General features: G+C 42.5%; 1 protein-coding gene and 1 long non-coding RNA gene across 8 annotated transcripts in view; one reads left to right on the top strand and one right to left on the bottom strand.

Annotated features, from left to right (window-relative positions):
• Positions 1–2,249: 2,249 nt before the first annotated feature.
• On the bottom strand, positions 2,250–3,874 carry LOC106698817. The gene is made up of 3 exons (XR_001350210.2): positions 3,645–3,874; positions 2,931–3,043; positions 2,250–2,559 (listed from the first exon to the last, which is right to left on the bottom strand). It is a non-coding gene; the product is annotated as an uncharacterized LOC106698817 (long non-coding RNA).
• Positions 3,875–3,985: 111 nt separating this feature from the next.
• The window catches only part of ASCC3 (activating signal cointegrator 1 complex subunit 3), a 247,270-nt gene continuing 243,575 nt past the window's right edge, over positions 3,986–7,680 (top strand). For 4 of the 7 annotated variants that reach the window (XM_023762284.1, XM_006098563.3, XM_023762283.1 and 1 more), the window contains exon 1: positions 3,987–4,225. The gene's annotated coding sequence lies outside the window, so the exon portion shown is untranslated. Of the gene's footprint in view, positions 4,226–4,325; positions 4,527–7,680 lie in introns of those variants that run through there. The other 3 variants (XM_023762286.1, XM_023762281.1, XM_023762280.1) reach the window with 3 other exon arrangements.

Genomic DNA, 7,680 nt, shown 5'->3' with positions numbered 1-7,680 from the left:
ATTAATATCCAAGATTTTATGTTGCCATTTTTTTACTCTCTTACTTTCAAGCTCTCTTATGTGCTTGAAAGAGAGAAAATTATTCTTGATATTCCACTCATTCTGATAAGAAATGAAGAGAGGCTCTCCTTAGGTTTTTAATACCAGTAAATTTGCTTTAATTGAGCAAGAAAAAAGCATCCTGGATAAAAAACTTGTCTCCAAATATCTCTTCATCTCCCATAGTAATAGAACTCCTGACAAAACACCCCTGACAGCTGTCAACCTATCTGGATTTTGCTTATTAGTTAATTTTGTTCATTATATTCCACATATGAGTGAAATCACTTAGCATAATGAGTATGAGTCTTTTAAAATCTATTTTCTGGTACCCTACAGTCTACTAAACTTGAAAACTTTTCTTCTATATCCTAAAAAGGCCTCCTATAATTAAACATATAATTAAAAATATTTTTCTCAAATTTTTTTTTTAAATTCTTCCACTAGTTCAATGTTAAGTCTGCTGAATTGGCTCTCCATGTATCTTTTCTCATATTTTCTTTTATGTTTATGTATGCTATGTTCTAGATTTCTTTGGTTTTACTTAAGTAATAATGTTTTATAAGTGTTTCAGAACTCTATTTCATTCTATGGTTGTTCCTTTTTCAAAGTACCCTGATGTAATATATTTTTAATACTGGAGAATTATAAATTGGAGTGCTTTTTACAAATGTCCTTTTATCTCAAGAATTATACTTGAGTCTTTTAGAGTTAGTTTTTCTACCTGCCTTTCTTTGTCTTTTTCATAGTGGTGATTACACTGATTTGCCTGTTGATTCTTTTTATGTTCATCCTATCTGATAAAAGAGTAATATGCAAATTAACCGTCACTCCACAACAAAAGATGGCAGCACCCATAGTGGTCTGGGGCAGGTCACTGGTGGTGTCGCCCCAGCAATGTGAGCCCAGCGTCTGCGCCACAGCCGCGCGGAGGGAGTGGAGGGTCCCCGACGTGGCCATGTGGAGGGAGGGGAGGAGCCTCAGGCCAGAGGCCAGGGCGAGGGATGGTGGGCTCATGGTGACGCAAGCCCAGTGTCCCCACGCCGGCCACATGGAGGGAGGAGAGGGGCCTTGGACCAGAGGCCGGGGCGAGGGACGCTGGCGTCGTTGCAGGCCAGGCTGAGGGACCCCCTACCCCCTGTGCATGATTTTCGTGCACCAGGCCTCTAGTATATGTATAAAAAGAATTGGTCATCGATATGGTTTTCCTTTGTTTTTAGTAGATAGAATGTCTTTCAGTTCACTCTCCTTTATAGATAATTTTGATAAATTCAATTAAGTATATTTCTTTGGCCAGAACTATCTAATAGAAATAAGATTCAAGCCATATATTAAAATTTTCTAGTAAGTACATTAAAAAAATAAACAGGTGAAATTAATTTTAATATATTGACCCAATATATGCCATTATTTTAACATGTAGTCAGCATAAGTATTAAGATATTTTACATTTTTTTGAATTAAGTCTTCAAAGTCTGGTATGTATTTCAGATTTACTGCATGTCTCCATTCAGATTAGCCACATTTCAAGTGTAAATAGCCATATTTGGCTAGTGGCTACCCTACTGAACAGGGCAGTTTTAGACACAGTCTACTTTCATTTCCTCCTTCTCCCTTAAGCCTCTGGAATTGTAATGAGAACAATAAATGTACTAGCATTTATTGTTAGTACTGCTCATTATCATATGGCCTCCTTTCATTATTTACCTTTTCATGCATTTGTCTTGTCTCATAGCTAACCTGTAAATTCTTTTTAAGGCTGAAACTATAGACTAATTGAATCTTAAGGTTGGAAATGGCTTTATTATTATATTTTTTTATTGATTTTTTACAGAGAGGAAGGGAGAGGATAGAGAGTTAGAAACATCGATCAGCTGCCTCTTGCACACCCCCTACTGGGGATGTGCCCGCATGTACATGCCCTTGACCGGAATCGAACCTGGGACCCTTGAGTCCGCAGGCCGATGCTCTATCCACTGAGCCAAACCGGTTATGGCTGGAAATGGCTTTAAAAAAAACCATCAACTAATTCTTCTCTTGATGCATGGCTTCTCTGTACCCATTCCCCTTTAAAAACCATAGGAATCTACTTAAAGTAAAATCCAATGGTCAGGGCTTCCACCCACCCTAAGCCACAACTTTTCTGGCTAGTGCTAGAAGGTAATTTTTTTTTCAGGATCTGAAATCTGTTTCTCTTAAGTGTGTACTTCTTAAGAACACATGAAACAAATCTGTCATCTGATGAGTCTTTACTTATTTGGAGGTAGTCCCAGTAGCTTTTTCCTTTCTATAAAAATCCTTCCAAGTTCAATCACTACTTCTTCATTGGTGGTACTTTTGAGTTCTTTCCATCATTTTGTTCTCTGAAATAATTCCAACTTCCTTGAGGTCTTCTTAAAGTGCTCAATCTAGAACTGAATAAAGAACTCCAGATGTGGTTTGGCCAGTGAAGAGTATCACTGGGTCACTATTGGCTGCTTCTCTGTAAAAAACAGTTCAACCAGGTCACAAGACACATTCCTACGAGAAGGGGGGGATGGAAGAGCAAATTATTAACACATTATTAACTCATACTGTAACAGGGTATAAGGTATAGACTAACAAAACTTACAGTCTAAAACAGTGATGGCGAACCTATGACACGTGTGTGAGAGGTGACACGCGAACACATTTTTTTGGTTGATTTTTCTTTGTTAAATGGCATTTAAATACATAAAATAAATATCAAAAATATAAGTCTTTGTTTTACTATGGTTGCAAATATCAAAAAACTTCTATATGTGACACAGCACCAGAGTTAAGTTAGGGTTTTTCAAAATGCTGACACACCGAGCTCAAAAGGTTTGCTATCACTGGTCTAAAAATATTAGTTTCATATTTAAGCATGTTACAGGTAGTAGCAGTTCCAGTTCTCCTTTTCACCGGTCTTGATCACAGTAGTCCAGCAGATGTTGATGGCTAGCCAGGTCTGAAACATTGTGTCCCCAGATATCAGCAATAAAACCTGCAGAGAGAAAAAATGACAGACGCTGACACACACCAAAGAGAACATCAAAACCACCTGAGAGTGGGAATGTGAAACTGTAGGTCACCAGAATTCCTAGTTCCCCTCTTTCAACAGCCCACCTATAAAAACCCCTGCCTGCACTGAGATGCTAAGATGGGCTTCGAGATGAGAGTCCCCCATTTTCTCCAGTGATGGGCACTTGAATAAACCTCTTTCCTTCCATCAGCACCTGTGTCCGGCTTCAGGGTGGCAGGCAAAAGCCTGAAGGTCCTCTGGGCCGGTTTCAATACCATCTTTACATGCCCAACTTTTAGTCCAGGTCTATACATGCATACACTGCACAGTTCTTGAGGTTAGTCAATTTTTTCCTGAATGTTGCCTTCCTGTTGTTTTCAATTTAGCCAGAGAATCACCAGACAGTTTGTTTTTGGTGGTGGGTGGTCCAACCAAAGAGGCAACTAGTAGAGATAACTTGAAGAGAAGTACACGGAGAATCCAGAAAGCTTAAGGAAAGCAGGACTTGAAACCAGGGAACCCTGTACAAATCAGCAGTCGGGAGCTCTGGCTGGTAATGATGGCATTTGGTGATGGCTTTTACCTGGTTCTTCACACATAGTCACTGCTCCTCTCTCCTTTGCCTTTAAGAGGAATGCTTTTCTCCATGCCTTCACTTTGCAGATCAGGGCGGGAGGGAGAATCGGCCGACTCCAGTAATTGCAGGGTTAGACTCTCAGCCAAACAGCTGGAGGAGACAGCTCTGGGCACGCAACAGACCTGGAGTCACCATCTGGGGCGCGCTCTCGCCTCGGGCCAGGTCCTGCTCGGAGCTCAGCGGGCCGGGGGCGGGGCGGCCGGCGGCGCGCGCACGCGGGAGGGGCGGGGCCGGAGGGAGCGACGTGCCTACGTTGGCGCCGCGGGTGACGTGGGGGCCCGCGCCGTCTCCGCCCCATCCCTACTTGCCGGGTCTGTCCGTGCGTCTGGCGGTGGCGGTCTGGCCATCCGCGCGTGCTGTGACCTGGGACAGCGAGCGGACCCGGGCCAGCCCGGCGTTAGGGTGCGGACCGGGGCGCGGCGGCGCGGCGGCCTCCTGGCATCCCCAGCCCTGCCCCGCGGCCCCACCTGGCGTGGGAAGTCAGAGTAAAACCGAAAGGGAGGGAGGCGCGGAGCCCGAGTCGGGAGGTGAGGAGGTGGGGAGGGCGGCGGGTGGGGCCCCGGGGCCCCGCGGGGCTGGCGGGAGGCGGGGACTGCGGGGAGGGCGCGGCGGGCGGGCTGGCCCCTCCGGTGGTGTTCGTTCAGCCCGGGAGGCCGCCCCGAGCTGTCACCCTCTGCCCGGACCCGTCCCAGACCTCCGGCAGTTCCTCCCATTCTTGGAGTTTGTACCTGGGGCCGGGATCGCAAAAAGGACCCGAGCCACACATTTCCCAGGTGTTAGGCCACGGAGTGAGGACCACGTGTGCTGATTATTCCTTCCTGTGTGTCGGTAATTAGTTTTCATTAGTGTGTGTGTGTGTGTGTGTGTGTGTGTGTATGTGTATGTTTCGTTCCAAAGTCGTGGTAACTTTTTCGTTTTCTTCACGTAGATTCTGGGAGGGAGTGCTGCTTCCTTGTGTGTGTGTGTGTTTTTTTTTTTAACCCTGCACTGAAAAGTAAATAGACTGGGCAGGGAGCTGACCACAGTGAGTTGTGAGTGGGTTTAGCAATCGGGCAGTATAGAATGTCGTTTTGAAATAAGTGTGTGTGTGTGTGTGTGTGTGTGTGTGCGCGCGCGCGCGCTAAATAGGTTTCTTATCACAAATTGGCTTATTCATTGAATGCAGTGTGTTCTTGTGTCTTGCTATTCTTTGGTTTAAAAGAAGCGTAGTTTTAGTGGTAGCTAGAAGTTTGATACGAGTGAAATCACATGTGCAGTTCTAAATAGTAATCATATTTTCTGTTTGTCCCTAGGTAAGGTGAGATTGAATAGCTGATATTTCCATCACCAGATTTCATGTTTCATAGATTGAAATTATTTCTCTGATTTTCAAAGTGTTGTCAAAAGTTAAGAATTCAACTTTGGCTTCTACTCTGCATTGTGCTCCTGTTCATCTTCCGCTTGTAATGATAGTTATAATGATTGTTACAATGATAGTCTGGCATTAGAAAAAGTTTCCCTAGAGATGCCAATTAAATGTAGGCTAAATAAGTTTATTTGATTGAATTTATTTTTCATGATTTAGCTTCCTTGATCCCTGCTAAACAGTTTTCTTTTGTCACTAATGTTTTCTAGCATTTTCAGATACTTGCTAGGTCATTTTGAAATTGTCAGTGATTTTGAAACCAAGTTACTCGGTTTCTATAGCTAAGAAACATGGCATGCAAATATGATAAAGGAAAACTTACATTCCATGCCAAGAGAGAATGCTTACTGATGAGACAAGTTGTCTTTTTAGAAAATTTTCTTTACTTTTTAAAAAGTGAATAAGAATGCTTAACAAGCCTTCTGTGCGTCCGGCTGTGGCGGTCTGGCCATCCGCGCGTGCTGTGACCTGAAACAGCGGGCGGACTCGGGCAAGCCCAGCGTTAGGGTGTGGACCAGGGCGCTGCGGCCTCCTGGCATCCTCAGCCCCGCGCGCCCCACCTGGCGTGGGACGTCAAAGTAAAACCGAAATCAGATGGAACAGTATAAAAATGTTAAATTCCGGTCTTATTTACGATAGAAAGAAATATCCTTCCATCTTGATTTAAGAAACTTAGTTATAAAATTCTACATGAATGATTTATAAGAAGAAATTAATATGAAGGTGATACTCCGCTTGCAAAACTAAGTTTAGTACATTTTCCCCCAGTGTTGGATGCATTTTCTAAAATGAGGCCTGCTTAGGTAATACCTTGGAGACTCACTAAACAGTTTTTTCTTAGCATTCTTTAAGGAGTGAAGGAAGCTTTGCAAAAATATTAGTACTGTCTCTACTCCAGGGATTGAACTGGTAAGGAATAACTTACAAATCATTTCCGGGAAGCTTCACAGAGTAATGCTCTGAGTACACATCATTGAACAAATATTTATTGAGTTCCTTGGCACAGGCCAAGAACCATGCAAGATACCAGGGAAAAGTAAGACATACACTACTTCTTCACTGTTGGAGATATAATCAAGATGCTGGCTTTGTGAGACTATTCAGTGAATTGACTTCTGGCAAGGAAAAATACTCATGTATGGCCAGTGAACGCTCCCTTGACCAACCTGAAGTTTGCAAAATGAAGGCTTTGTCACTGATTTAAAAAGTGAAAAAGTCACTGATTTTGACCATCAACTTGGAAAAAAAATGAGGGAGTTTGAAGAGTGACTGATTTTACATCAGTTTTTTTTGGAGCTCTTCTGTTTGTATTTATTAGAAACAGAACACTGGAAGAACATTGCTGGAATTCTGAATCCAGTGGGGTGTTTGGCCACATTTCTTGACATCATTTGACATGGTTGACTGTACTGGTTTCTTAAAACCCCTTCTTCCCTCGGTTTTGGAGATAACACACTTCTGTGCTTGTTTGTTTTTTACCAGCCTTTTTTGGTCTTCTGTAGAAATTCCCTTTTATAGACCTTTTCCACCTATTTATTCCTTAAAGGCTCATGTGCTGCCACCTCTTGCTGCCTTTTCTTCTCAGTCTACACAAAAATCCTTGGGTGATTTTTTTTCTCCCTTCTAGTGGTATTCCTCATGATTCTGATATTTAGATCCTAAACCAATCTTCTCTCCTCCACACCTGAATATTCAGTCTTTACTGTACATTTCATACAATGTCATACAGACATCTCACATTCAACTTGTTTGTGATTGAATTCATGATATTCCTGCCATTCCCCTTCCCATAAAAGAAAATCCACGTAGTTCAGTGAATTGTACCATCATTCTGATCTATAAATGTGGAAGTCGGCCTTGATTTTTCCCTCTACCCCACCACAAATACAGATAATCAGAGCAAGCCAAATAGATTTGATTTAATCACTTTGATTCATCCACTCTCTTCTGAATCAGTATCATTACTTCAGTTCCGGAACCCATCCTCTTTGTTTTTCATCTGGATTACTGCAATAATTTTCTAGTACCTTTCGCTTCCCCATCTTGCCTTCCTGTGGTCCATGCCCTTTACTGCAATCATGGTAATCCTTATTAAACACAGCTCAGGTCAAAAACTCTTTGGGAAATTTTTTTACTATCAAAATAATTTCTATACAACGTAACTTATGAGGTCCTTCATGACCTGGTTCTTACCTATCCCTCCAGCTCCATCTCTTATCACATTACTCATTGACCACTACACTCTATTCATCTTTTCAGTTCCTTGAATGTGAAATGTTCTTACCCCTGAGCTGGAATATGTTACCCTCTTGACCTGGCCAACTCTTCATTCTTGAAGTCTCAGTATAAGAAAGCTGCTTCCCCTTCCCAACTCTCTTTTTGTTCTGATCATACTCTTCACCAGCCACTTATAGCGGTTTTCTTTTGTATTGACATAGCTTGTTTAATTGGCTTGTCTTCCCCACCAGACTATAAACGTCACAAGGGCAGGTACCACATTGATTTTGCTCACCATGGCCACCTGCCTAACATGTAGTAGAAATACTAGTCAAGAAATTTCAGTTAAATGAATGAAAG

The sequence above is a fragment of the Myotis lucifugus genome, unplaced genomic scaffold (assembly GCF_000147115.1).
Source record: "Myotis lucifugus unplaced genomic scaffold, Myoluc2.0 scaffold_240, whole genome shotgun sequence".
Lineage (NCBI taxonomy): Eukaryota > Metazoa > Chordata > Mammalia > Chiroptera > Vespertilionidae > Myotis > Myotis lucifugus.
Note: the sequence above shows the minus strand (reverse complement) of the source record. Positions and strands in the feature narration are given on the sequence as shown.